We start from the raw sequence: 14443 nt of genomic DNA, 5'->3' as shown, positions 1-14443 counted from the left end.
TGGGTCATTTGTATTTTTGATGTTGAGTTGTAGAAGTTCTCTGTGTTTTGGGATATTAGTCATTTATCAGATATATCTTTTGCGAGTATTTTCTCCCATTTTGTAGATTGTCTTTTCATTTGTTGATGGTCTCCTTTGCTGTGCAAAAGCTTTTCATTTTGGTTTAGTCCCAGTAGTTTATTCTTGCTTTTGTTTCCCTTGCCTGAGGAGACACCTAGAAAAATGTTGCAAAGGACTACATCAAAGAAATTACTGCCTATATTTTTTAAAAGTTTTGTGGCTTTAGGTCTCACATTTAGGTCTTTAATCCATTTTGAATTTATTTTCATGTATGGTATAAGAAAATGGTCCAATTTCATTCTTTTGCATGTAGCTATCCAGTTTTCCCAACATCATTTATTAAAGACATTGTCTTTTCCCCACTGTATATTCTTGCCTTCTTTGTCATATATAGTTGACCATATAATCATAGGCTTATTTCTGGGCTCTCTATGTGTTCCATTGATCTATGTGTGTGTTTTTGTTACAGTATCATATTCTTTTGATTATTATAGCTTTCTAGTATATCTTGAAATCTGGGATTGTGATGCCTCCAGTTTTGTTCCTTTTTCTCAAGATTGCTTTGGGTATTCAGGGTATTTTATGGTTCTATACAAATGTTAGTTTTTATTTGTTCTAGTTCTGTAAAGAATGTTGTTGGTATTTTGATGTGCATTGCTTTGAATATAGCTTGCTTTGTGTAGTATATTTTAACAGTATTCTTCCAATCTATTAGTGTGGATTATTATTCAATTTGTGTCATCTTTCATTGATATTTTACAATTTTCAAAGTACAAGTCTTTCATCTCCTTGGTTAAGTTATTCCTAGGTATTTTATTCTTTTGGGGGCAGTTGCAAATGGGATTGTTTTCTTAATTTCTCTTTCTGCTGTGTCATTATTAGTGTATAGAAAGGCAATAAAATTCTATTAATTTTGTATCCTGTGACTTTACTGAATTCATTTATTAGTTCTAATAGTTTTTTGGTGGTCTTTAGGATTTTCTATGCATAATATCATGTCATCTGCAAATAGTGACTGTTTTACTTACTTTTTACCAGTAAGGATTATTTTCTTTTTACATTTATTTATTTATTTTGAGAGAGAGTGTGTACAAGTGGAGGAGGGGCAGAGAGAAAACCCCAACAGGCTCTGCACTGTCAGCACAGAGCCTAATGCAGGGCTTGAACTCATAAACTACACAATCATGACCTGAGCCGAAACCAAGAGTTGGATGCTTAACCGACTGAGCCACCCAGGTGCCCCAGTATGGATTCTTTTTATTTCTTTTTCTTGTTTGATTGCTGAAAGTAGGACTTCCCGTATTAAGTTGAATAAAAGTGGTGAGGGTAGACATCCATGTCTTATTTTTGATCTTAAAGGAAAAGGTTTAAGTTTTTTACCATTGAGGATGATGTTAGCTGTGAGGTTTTCATATATGACCTCTATGTTGAGGTGTGTTCCATCTAGACCCACGTTATTGAGATGAATGGATGTTATATTTGGTAAGTGCTTTCTTTTAATGTGACATATCACATCAATTGATTTGTGAATATTAAACCACCTTTGCATCCCTAGAATAAATCCAGTTTGATTATGGTGAATTTTTTTTTTTTTTAATGTTTTGTTGACTTTGGTTTGCTAGTATTTTGTTGAGGATTTTTGCATCTTTGTTCATTAGAGATATCAGCCCATAGTTTTCTTTTTTCATAGCATCTTTGGTTTTGGTATCAGGGTAATGCTGGCTTTGTAGAATGAGTTTGGAAGTTTTCCTTCCTCTTCTATTTGTGGAATAGTTAGAGAAGAGTAGGTATTAACTCTTTTAAATGTTTGGTAGAATTCACCTGTGAAACCATGTGGTCCTGGATTTTTTTATTATTGGTAGTTTTTTAATTGCCAATTCAATTTCATTTCTTACAATCACTTCAAAATTATTTCTTATAATCTGTTCAAATTTTCTATTTCTTCCTGTTTCACTGTTGGAAGATCTGTTTTTAGGAATTTATTCATTTCCTTTAGATTGTCCAATTTGTTGGCATTTATCTATAGCAATCTCTTAAAATTCTTTGTATTTCTGTGGTGTCAGTTGTTCTTTTTCCATTTCTGATTTTATTTATTTGAGTTTTCTCTTTTTTTTCTTGATGAGTTATGCTAAAAGTTTATCAATTTTGCTTATCTTTTCAAAGAACCAGCTTCTTGTTTCATTGATCTTTTCTTTTTTTTTTTTTAGTCTTTCATTTATTTCTGTTGTAATATTTATTATTCCCTCCTTCTAGTAGCTTTGGGCTTTGTTCTTTTTCTCTAGCTCTTTTAAGTATAAGACTAGGTTTATTTGAGCTTTTTTTTTGTTTCTTGAGACAAGCTTGTATTGCATCTTGCTTTTTTTCATTTAACAATATATCATGGAAATGGCTCCAAATTAGCACATCATTTCCTCACTCTATTTTTATGGCTGCATATTATTATATCGAGATTTTACAGTTTATTCAACTAGTACCCTAATATGTTTATTTGTATTGCTCTGGTCTTTGTTATTACAAATAATGCCTTAATGAATAACTTTGTGCCTATGTCATTTTTTACTGGTGGAGATGTATATTCAGGATGGATCCTTGAAATAGGAACACTGGGTCAAAGGGTAAATACATTTAAAATTTTGTTAGATCTAGCCAAACCCTATCAATAGGGGTTCTACCATTTTGCACCTCCATCAATAATAAATGAATGAGCGTCTTTCTTCATAGGCAATTTGAGTTCTTTTGAAGGTTTCATATCCCTTTGTTCCTTCTGAGTTCCTCTTTTAGTTTGCAGTTCAGTCTTTTATGTTAGTGTCTTTTCTCAGATGTCTTCTTATCCTTGGCTGCCTGTTTATACTAAGAATAAGACACATTAAATAGCTGGTTGGGTGGGACTTGTTTATTGAAGGCTTCGTTAAATGGTTATTTGACAACTGTTCCTTTGTGGACCAGGCCAGAATTCAGGTCTTTTCTTTGGGCTGGTTATATTCCCAAGGAAGAATAGTTTAATTTCCTTCTTAAAGGGTAAACCTGGCTACCAGCATTTTGGAAATCCAGTTTCCAATATAAGAGATCTTTATATTCAGTTTGGGTGATAGTGTTTTGGTGAGGAGAAGAGGGGATAATAATATCTTAGAAGAGCATCTGTACCATCTTATACTTAAATTATTTTGTATAAAAGATTGAAACCAGGTGGCAGCATGGTTTCTCTCTATCTCCAGTCTTTTAGCAATATTGGGGATATAACTTGTGAATCTCCTTGACAATATGATATTGCTAATGGGTGAATTTAAATAATTACATTTATGGGGCACTTGGGTGGCTCAGTAGACTAAGTGTCTAACTTTGGCTCAGGTCACAGTCTCGCGGTTTGTGAATTTGAGCCCTGCACTGGGCCCTGTGCTGACAACTCAGAACCTGGAGCCTGCTTCAGATTCTGTGTCTCCCTCTCTCTCTGCCCCTCCCCTGTTTATGCGGTCTCTTTCTCTTTTTCAAAACTAGATAAACATTTAAAATTTTTTTAAATAAATAAAAAATAAATAATTACAAAAAATAATAAATAATTATTGGGATTACTGATGTATTTGGACATATTGCCATTATCTTATTTTATGCTTTTTGTTTTGTGTGTGTGTGTGTGTGTGTGTGTGTGTGTGTTCTTTCTCTCAATTAATGCTTTCTGCTTAAAAGAATTAAGTTTACTTTCCCTTTTTCAGTTTCCCTTAGTTTGGAAGCTATGGACTTTATTTCTGTTTTTTGTTTGGTTGTTGTTCTTGGTGTTTGTTGTTTTTTTATTTTTAATGGTTACCTTTAAATGTTTAAAATATATCCTGGACTATACATTTTTTTAACAAAATTAGTCAACATCTCTCCTCCCCCTGAATTACATAAATTTAACTTTACCCATAGAGCCCCCAAGGCTGTTTCTTGTTAAAATATTTTATCTAGCATTTGTTTCAGTATTTTAACACAAAACTTAGTAATGTTATATCAGTTGTTAAATTAACCAACATTTTATCAGCTTCTGTGTTTACCATTCATACTTACAACTGTCTTTTTGTCTCATTTTTTTTTCAATTTTTGTTTTTTTCTTCAAATTTGATTATCTTGATTGAAACTTTAATCTACAAAAATAAATAGACAAAAATAGCAAGTATAGAAGGAGTAGTAGGGCCAAGTAATAATAACATAGTTTCAGTAGATAAGATAATATATTAATAACATGGGATTAAACAGATATCAATGGAATGAAATTGGTGACTCAGATTTAACCTACGAGAATGAAAAAGCAAGTGCTATAAATCATTGGTGAAGTAATGATTTATTCAGAACCATATTCAGGCATTACATTATTAATTTGGACAAAAAAGCTTAGAATCCTATCTCATACTGTGTTTCAAAGTTCTGGGTGTATTAAATTATATATATATATAATGTCAAACTAGAGCAAAACTAGTAGAAAATAAAAATGTATATCAGACTTCTAAGAGGACTTTTTAAGTATAAGAGTTATTGGTTGAAGTGAACAGGTAATATATAAGTATACCTTTAAAATCAAAGGGTATATGAATGTGAAAATATTTGGAAAAACATAAAGCCTTAGAGATACAAATTATTTATGAGTTGTAGGTAGTATATATAGTGATTAGAGGTGAGGCTTCGAAAGCAAATATGACAGTTACCTGCTCTGCAAAGTCGGAGTGCCCTTCCCATTAACTAACACACTGTGCAAAATTTGTTCAATAAATGTCCATTGAATGTATTTTGAATGAGTCTGTCTGAGGCAGTTTCTTCATTGGTATGGTGACCACGTATTGTAGTTTTCCTAAAACACCTGTATTCCAAGCATAACTATGCCTTTTGCCTTTATTCTGAGAAATGTACCAATTTTTTCAGTTAATCTCATGGTTCCCTTATTTATAAATTTTGGAAAATGCCAGTCTTGCAGAGATAACCTAAAGGTTACAAATAATCCAGGTAAAGACTTATATACACAGCACTTGGCACACATAGATAGTGCTCAATAATGATAGCTACTGTAAGGAACAGCTTAGATTGCTTATGTAAATATTGATGTATTTCTTCCAGTTTTTATTTTTACTTATTTATTCTTTTTTTAATTGAAATCCAAGTTAGTTAACATATAGTGTAATAATGATTTCAGGAATAGAATTTAGCAATTCATCACACAACATTCAGTACTCATCCCAACAGGTGCCCTCCTTAATGCCCATCGTCCATTTAACCCATCCCCCCATCTTCCAGTTTTTAAAATTGGATCCACTATCTGACAATATTTAATATCATTTGATATCTGAATTATCTTTTATTTTTAGGCCAAGAAGTCAATATCGACATGGTAAGCAATGATATTTATATACAAAAAATTATTGATATTAATGGTTATTAATATGTTTTGTATGTACCTCAAACCCTTTATGAAAGCTACTGATTTCAGTAGTGATAGTTATAAAACTTTTACATTTAGAGTTGTGTTAAAGGTGTTTTTTCATGTATAAAAATGTTTTCTGTGACACGGGTCCAATGTCTAGCTAGAACAAATATGTTTTGCTTTAGCTCTATGTTTGAATTAGCCCCCTATGAATAAATTATTCTGAAATTGGGCATATTTTGAGTTTAGCTTTCTGATACAAATTTTATTCATTTAAGAACTTATCATTTGAAATGGATAGGGCATTTACCTTTGAATTATGAAATTTTGCTAAATAAATATTACAGGGGCGCCTGGGTGACTCAGTGGGTTTAACATCTGACTTCAGCTCAGGTCATGATCCCACAGCTCATGTTTCAAGCCCTGCATCTGGCTCTGGAGCCTGCTCAGAGCCTGGAGCCTGCTTTGGAGTCTGTCTCCATCTCTCTGCACCTCCCCGCACTTGCTGTCTCTCTCAAAAATAAGCATTCAAAAAATAAATTAATCAATATACAAATGAAAGCTATTTTAATGACTTAAAATTTTTTTTAAGGTTTATTTACTTTTGAGACAGAGAGAGAGACAGAGACAGAGCATGAACAGGGGAGGGGCAGAGAGAGAGGGAGACACAGAATCTGAAGCAGGCTCCAGGCTCTGAGCTGTTAGCACAGAGCCTGATGCGTGGCTCACACTCAGGAACCATGAGATCATGACCTGGACTGAAGTGGGAGGCTTAACCAACTTAGCCACCCAGGTGCCCCTATTTTAATGACTTTAGAACATTAGAGGCACTGTTTACATAAAAGCCATGGTAATTTATAACCTCTACTTTTTATATAGGGAATGTTTGAGAATAAGAGAATGTTTTTGGTAACTAATTTTAACAAGGTTAAAGTTAACAGTTGCAGCCTTATCCCAGCATTGGTTACAGTGTATTTCTTTATTGTTTTTTGTTTGTTTGTTTGCTTGTTTGTTTTGGCTTCATAGTATCACAAAAGTCTTGATTCACAGTGTTGTTACACTCACCTGAATACTCTCTTAAAAGTGGACCTAGGCAGGCCAATTTGAATTTAAGCCAATAGCTCCATAGTGAACTATACTTTCCCAAATTGTACTATCATAAGAATTTGAAATGTATTCAGAAATCACCAAACAAAAAAAGTTTACTCCAAGGTCTGTATCTGTTCCCTCCATCTGTCTGTTGATCTCTCTCTTAATCTATCTCTATTCCCTCCCTTTGACACCCAGACTAATGCATTGATGATCTTTCAGTTTGTGCAATAAATATGTCATATACGACATCTGAGTTTATATTTTTAATTGCTTTTTTAAAAGTTTTTTTTTAGTTTTATTTATGTATTTTGAAAGAGAGAGACAGCATGAGTGGAGGAGGGGTAGAGAGAGAGGGAGAGAGAAAATCCCAAGCGGGTTCCATGCTGTCAGCACAGAGCCTGATGTGGGGCTCAAACTCCCAAAACCATGAGATCATGGCCTGAGCTGAAACTGAGAGCTGGATGCTTAACCGACTGAGCCACCTAAGCACCCCTAAAGTTTTTATTGAAATTTCACTTAGTTAAGACATAGTGTAATATTAATTTCAAGTGTACAATATAGTGATTCCACAATTCCGTACAACACCTGGTGCTCATTACAAGTGCCCTCCTATATCCCCATAACCTCTTTCACCCAGCCCCTCACCCACCTCCCCTCTGGTAACCATCAGTGTGTTCTCTTTAATTAAGAGTCTGTCTCTTGGTTTATCTCTCTCTCTCTCTGTCCCTTTGCTGATTTGTTTTGTTTCTTAAATTCCACATATGAGTGAAATCATATGGTATTTGTCTTTCTCTGACTTATTTCGCTTAGCATAACTCTGTAGCTCCATCCATGTCATTACAACCACCTTACTAATTTAAAAAATTAAGGATATACTTTATGAAGAATCACAGGTATTAATATAGAAAAATTTTAGTGGAGGCTGATCTGTTTTGAATTGTAAAAGCATTATATATTGGAGCGCTTAGGTGGCTCATTGGTTAAGTGTCCGACTTCAGCGCAGGTCATGATCTCACGGTTCATGAGTTCGAGCCCCGCATCAGGCTCTGTGCTGACAGCTCAGAGCCTGGAGCCTGCTTCGGATTCTGTGTCTCCCTCTCTCTCTGTTCCTCCTCCGCTCATGCTCTGTCTCTCTCTCTCAAAAATAAACATTAAAAAAAATTTTAAGGCATTATATATTAACAAGTATGTAAGAACATAAACACATTTTCACTTAATTTTGGCCATGTATCACCATCAGGGCAAGATATTTTACATCAACCAAACTTTTAGCCACACTAGCATACTATGTTCATGACTTTATTCATTGTTCTGTCTACAGAAGTAATAAAGGCTCAGTATTTATCCACAATATATGCTTTGGTCAGAAGAATCGTTATGACAGTATTTGGAGCAGCACTGGCACAAAACAGGCCCTTAGAAAGGCCCTTAGAAAGCTACTAAATACCTGTCAGGACACCTCAGCTTGTTTTGGTACTACAGGTTGGTAATGGGGAGGCATTACTCTGTGATCAGCAGACCACTCCACGTCAAGAAGTTGATGATTATAAAAATATTTACATAAGTGCATCATAATAGCAACCCTATAGTTTTGTTGTTGAGTTATGTCATGCCTTCTCTTATTTAATGTCATGCCTTATTTTTTTTTCTTTTATTTAAATCCTAGTTAGTTAACATATAGTGTAATAATGGTTTCAGGAGTAGAATTTAGTGATTCATCACTTACATATAACACCCAGTGCTCATCCCAACAAGTGCCCTCCTTAATGCCCACCACCCATTTAGCTCATCCCCTCTCCCAATACCCCTCCAACAATCCTCAGTTTGTTCTATCTAAGAGTCTTTTATGGTTTGTCTTCCTCTCTGTTTTTATTTTATATGATTTTTTTAACCTGGAAAAATTCAAATGACACAGTCATAGAACAATTTGAAAATCCCTTTTGATTTTTAGTAGGTAATATTTTCACCTATTCTGATACTGTACACTTAACAGTGAAATTTTAGTTCTTTAAAATTCACTTATTTACTACTAAAAATAGTTCTCTTTGGATTAATATGTATCAGTAGTCTGTTATATTTATGAGTGTCTTATTTTATTTAATTATAATAATTAAAGCATAATTAAATTTCCTTTACTGTTAATCAGTATTTAATTTAATCAATATTCAAATCAGAAACTAAATTGCTAATATGGGAGCAAATAAAGCTATTTATTTAAATTTTCAGTGAAAACAAAGACACGGCTTTTGTTTTGGGATATAAAACAAGGTGATATGTAACATATGTAAGTTTTTGAATGGTACTTATAAGCAGTATTTTGTAATTTACTCTTTTCACTAAAGATTGGAGGTAATCTGACATAAACTATATGTACCTCAATCTCTGTTTCCTTTTTAAGCACTGTTCACATCTCAAGTAAAGGCAGAATTAATTCCATGCGTTTAAGTTAAGGTTCTAATATACCCTTCCAAAATGAAGTCTTCTATGTATTACTCTACATGGATTTATATACTGATGCAAACTTTTGAGTCTTTGAAAAACAGAGAATGAATGGGAGGAAGAATTTACTTCATCTGAAGAAATAATGGCATAGTAAGTAGACGGAAAGCACACTAGTTAGACTTAATAATGCTCTCAGAATTTACAATGGATAACCACATCATAGTTTTAGAAATAACAATCAATACTTAGGGATATTTTAAAAGAAATTGTATAGAACAAAGAAGTTGAGCTTTGCTAGTCTTAACATACCATTTTATTAGAACCTAGTTGAACATCTGATTCTAATTATGTATTTGTAACTAATTTGGGAGCAAATATATTAGTTTTTAAGATTGAAGTAGGAGATACATGCAGTAAGATTATTAAATTATGAAAGAGATTTAGAGAATTTATTGATTTCTTACCATCCTGAAATTTTTCAAGCCACAGCTGTAACTCACTACTTGATTGTTAGGTGAAGTGCAGTGGCTACTCAAGTGCTATGTAATGTAACCCCATGCCGGGATCTCATGATTCTCCCCATACCTATACCTAATGTAGAAATTTGACTAAATTTATACGATATGGCTTTTTAAAATGCAGTAGTTTTTCATTGTTAGAAACACTCATTCTGTAATTTCTTTAAAGGCTAATTCTTTTTAAGGCATTGAACTGTCATTCCTACTGTCTTTAATGAATTGACAAGTGATTTTGTTAGAGACAAAATGGTGTTAGGTCACCTAACTGCTTTAGCAAGTACTTTAAAATCTCAGTTTTCTTAAGGGAGGCTCTATTTGATTCTTTCCTCTCATAGTTTTTCTTTTATATCTATATCAGTTGCTTCTTTTATTAACACAAATTGGTCGGTCCACAATTCCTTATGAACATAATAAGACTGCAAAATAAATATGTAATTATTAGAATATAATAATTAAAATTATTAAAATTAAACAATTTAACATAATCTTGTATGAGAAAGAAATTTAAAAATTCTTTAAGGTCTACATTGTGCTTTTGTATTTAGTATACCACAGCATATACTTCTATGAAATTCCAAATAATAAAAGCCTTTCTTGATAAATATGATAAAGATTAAGATAGCTTGGATAAATCATTATATACAGTAACTAAATTTATGAAGACTGAGAGCCTTATGAAATGTATATAAACAACTCCCGAATATCATTATCATATGATTTGGATTATTGACTATATACTTTGATTTATTTTACAAATCAGAAAATCCCGTGGTATGTTTCTACGGTAACATGATTTTACCACATTATAGACAGAGTTAAGCTTTGTTAGATTCTGCAGTAAAATTGATGTTTTTCTGTATTCTTTTGATGTAAAACTTTGCTTCCTGTGTTTCTTTTCAAAACTTAAGCAGCAAACTAATAGAATTTTCACTGAGCATAACTTGTTTCCAGAAGGACCATAAAGCAGTTGTAACTAAATGACCTGACTGAGGACACTTTATGGCAAAGCTGTAGAGTATTTTGTTTAAATTTGTAACTTAGCTAACAAGGAAACAGAACTATTGGGGAAAGAGCTGAAGTCTTTATATAATCTTAAATAATTAAAATGTATATATCTTACATGTTTTTCCCTAGGTGTATATCTCAAAATATAGACATAGTCTCAAGGACTCTCTTAAGTATTTGTAAATGTTAGTGAACCTCTTTTTCTGAAGCTAATTTGACAAATGTCTTTATTTTAGGAAAAGAAAAGAAAGAGATTGGAATGCTTTGGACTTCTTTGATATCCTACCTTAACATTTCCTCTCCAAGTTTTATATATTAAAGTAAATATAATAACCAAATTAAAATATTTCAGTGTTCTTTCTTATCACCAATACGTTAGTATTTTCATTGACCTTGATTTTGTGATTGTCCCATAATGTCACCGTTATAGTTTATAAAATCTAAAAATTAATTATCCATGTTTATTAAATTCCTAGAATAAAGTTAGTTCTTTTACTTGAGATATTTTAAGTTGATTGTGGCATATGATGTTTTAAAAACGAGCAAACAAAAAAATAAAAAAACTATTTGGTTAATGTTATGTGGTATTCACAAACTTTGGTTACTCTGACTTGCTTTAGGTGAGTGATTATTGAGAATTTATTATAAAAATACTGAACTTCCTTATGTGGCCTTGGATTAAATATATATGGCTACAGATTAGCTGAATACTTGTCAAAATAAATTATAAGCTCAAGCTTCATTATCATTTGTAGTTTAAACATAACAAATCTGATACAGTGTTACTTCATAATTTTGATGCTCTTTGCAGTAAATTTGATATAGAACAGTTGCTAAAGAAACCCTGTTCAGATGTGTGACCATTTTTATGGAAAACATCTGGGGTAATTATAATTAGTTCAGGATGTGTATTGTTTAAAAATAATCTTGAATTCATGAAGAAAGAAGTGTATCTTTTCCACAATGACTAGAATGATCCAAGTTAGTATAAGAAATTCTCTAAGTTATTGGTAGCTGTTCTTACAGTATAATTTTAGAGTATTCCAAAAGGAAATGAGGAGTAACTTTTATGTAAAATGCCAAATTGGCACTTTACACCTGTTAGTGTGTTTCGTTTAGAACAGCTGTGTCTTTTATTATCAGTAAACAGATGCAGAAAGTAATGGAATGTTTTAAAGCAATATGTTAATCCTGTCTTCCACTACTGAACTGTCTCACAATATAGTGATTAAATATTGACTGTGCAGCTGTTACTTACAATTATAGAATTTCTTAGTTAATTTCTCCTTCCCAGGCCCAAATGAGATCTAATTTCTAATCTTAAAGTATTCATAATGTAGTTTGTTTATCACAATTTGATTTCTAAAGATCAGTTCAGTTTGACTGTTAAGGAGACTGATTCATAGATTCATATGTTTATAAAATTCTTACTCTCTCTCTGAATTGACTAATATTCTAGGTAGCATAAATAATTTTTAAAAGTTTTTCTAAATAAATTGTTGAATATGAAGATGATTATTAAATAAGTAGCAATTTTTTTAAATTTTATGCTTGAAAATTGCCATCAATAAGCTAAAAAGGAAATTATGGTTCTTTTATCAGATATAAATGGAGCAGAGTACATAATACTTTCTTAGAATAATGACCATATTCATGCAAAGTCACCCTGAAAATTATTTCAGTTCTAGTGACCCTTTTGTGGTTTGTGTTTTAATCCTTACATCTCACCTTGTCAGAAAAGATATTTTAGATGCCACAGTAGTAATTATCACTTTTATACTTAAGCAGTTGTATTAGGTAAGATTGTTTTATTATTATTAATAACATTAATTTTACTCTTAATATCTGAAAGTATTTATTTATGCAAAGAACTTTATATATATTATGTATTCTTGCCACTTTTTGTAGATGAGGAAATTCTACTGTAGAGATATGATGTAAATTGATCAAATCTTACAGCTGGGAAGTGGTGGAGACTGGATTTAAACCCAGGCATTTTCACCCTCAGGCCTCTTGTTCTTAACAACTTTGCATTTTGCCTGCCTTTAGCATCTAACACTAGCATTATATAGAAGGGAAATTATGTGCAAAGTAAACTTTGGTTCCTTTCTTTGAAGCCACTCTGTGTGTACTCCAAAGTGATAGTTATCTCATTTAGTCCTCTTGCCTAAAAAGAAGACATAACTAAAACATGCATGGAAAGAGGAAGAGTTCCAGTTTTTGGTTTCTTACCACACGATGACTGTGTCAGTGCTAGTGAACATCATGAGGAGTGTCACAGGTATTGTGACATAGTCTACACTAGAAAAGATTTACAAATACCTCCTTATGATTTTACTCTAATTGGGCTAGTTTGTGAAGACAACTCCAACAATCTGATCCCCTTCCCAAAAAGGAAACTTTATTTGGTTCAAGAGATTTTAAAAAGCAGCATGATATAATTTATACCTATGTTATATTATTTATGCCTTACCCCAGAAGTATCAGCTATTATTAAACTTTATTAAATGACTGTTCCCTGTGAGATATTATTACTAACCACTTCTATACTTGTAGTTTATTTTTGTCATTTGTCGTAAGAAGTACCCCATATTATAGTATGAAGAAACTGACACTCACTCAGTGGACTTAAATTAATTGGTCAAGATCAAGGCTAGCAAATGGTGTTTGTATGCAGTTGATTAAAAAAAAAAAAAGTCTAGAAATCTAAAAGTGTCCCGCTAATTACTTTTGTAGAGAGTTTTAAGATTTCCATTTCTAACAGATGGTTACTTCAATGTAGTTTCCCTTGACACTGATGAGAATGCTTATAAGATTAACTAGGATCAGCAATGTCATGAGGTATTGCTGGAAGAAACTTAATATAATAGAGGCCCATTATAAGGTGGTTTTTAAGGGGAAAAATCTTCTTGCATAAAAGTCTGAAATATGAGAAGAAGCGTAGACATATCTTTTTGCCTACAAGACTATGAAATACCATTTTTTATGTTGTCAGTTTTAAATGAATATTTTACATATTTTGCTAAATTTAATCAGTTATGCTATATTCAACATTGGTATTTTATTCAAATTATTTTTTGTCTCCATCAAAATTAATTATCCAACACAGAGAATAAAATATAAACAATAAAATTATCATTTCATATAGTACAAAGATTTCTTAGGCAGAAGTATTTTGTCGTTTGGTTTTTTTTCTTATTTCTTGAAGTGAACATTTATTTTGAGATAATTGTAGATTTACATGTAGTTTTAAGTAATAATACTACCAGAGAGTGTAACTTTTACCCAGTTCCCATCAATTATAGCATGTTGAGAAACTATATAGTACAATATCCTACCTAGAACAATTGATGTTAAAACAGTCAAGATACAGAACATTTCCATCACTATAAGGATCCCTCATGTTAACCTGACACAGCCACAGCTACTTCGTTTCCCACCGCCTTCCCGTAACCCTACAACAAACAGCTAATCTGTTCTCCATTTCTTCAGTTTTGTCATTTAAAGAATGTTATATAAATGGAATCATACAGTATGTAACCTTTTGGGAATGTTCCCTCCCCCCCCAACACACACACACAGCATAACCCAGCATCCGGATTCATCCAGAGAGTTGTTGCATGTATCAGTAGTTTGTTACTTTTTATGGCTGACTAGTATTCCATAATATGGATGTGCCACTGTGATTGTTTAACCTTTCACCCATTGAAGGACGTCTGGGTTGTTTCCAAAACAATGTAAAATCTGGTTTATTCAATGGCACTGAAGTTTTATAGCTTTATATTTTACACTGAAACCCATGATTGATTTTGATTTAATTTTTGTATGAGGTGTGAAACTTAGATAAATTCTTTTCTGGTGGGAGTCAGGGGGTGTTAATGGACACCAAATTGGTCCAGCATCATTTGCTGAAACAGCTATCTTTGCTTCATGGAATTGT

The 14443-nt window shown here is 32.4% G+C and overlaps 1 long non-coding RNA gene across 3 annotated transcripts in view; it reads left to right on the top strand.

Moving 5' to 3' along the window:
* Positions 1 to 10847, top strand: part of LOC144617143 (uncharacterized) — a 43765-nt gene extending 32918 nt beyond the window's left edge. For all 3 annotated transcript variants that reach the window (XR_013557229.2, XR_013557231.2, XR_013557230.1), the window contains 2 exons: positions 5391 to 5413; positions 10740 to 10847. This is a non-coding gene — a long non-coding RNA (uncharacterized LOC144617143). The remainder of the gene's footprint in view (positions 1 to 5390; positions 5414 to 10739) is intronic.
* Positions 10848 to 14443: the final 3596 nt, after the last annotated feature.

Source organism: Panthera onca, chromosome C1 (genome assembly GCF_046562875.1).
Source record: "Panthera onca isolate mPanOnc1 chromosome C1, mPanOnc1 haplotype 2, whole genome shotgun sequence".
NCBI classification, from domain to species: Eukaryota; Metazoa; Chordata; class Mammalia; order Carnivora; family Felidae; genus Panthera; species Panthera onca.
The sequence above is the reverse complement of the archived record's forward strand: the minus strand, read 5'-3'. Positions and strand labels throughout refer to the sequence as shown.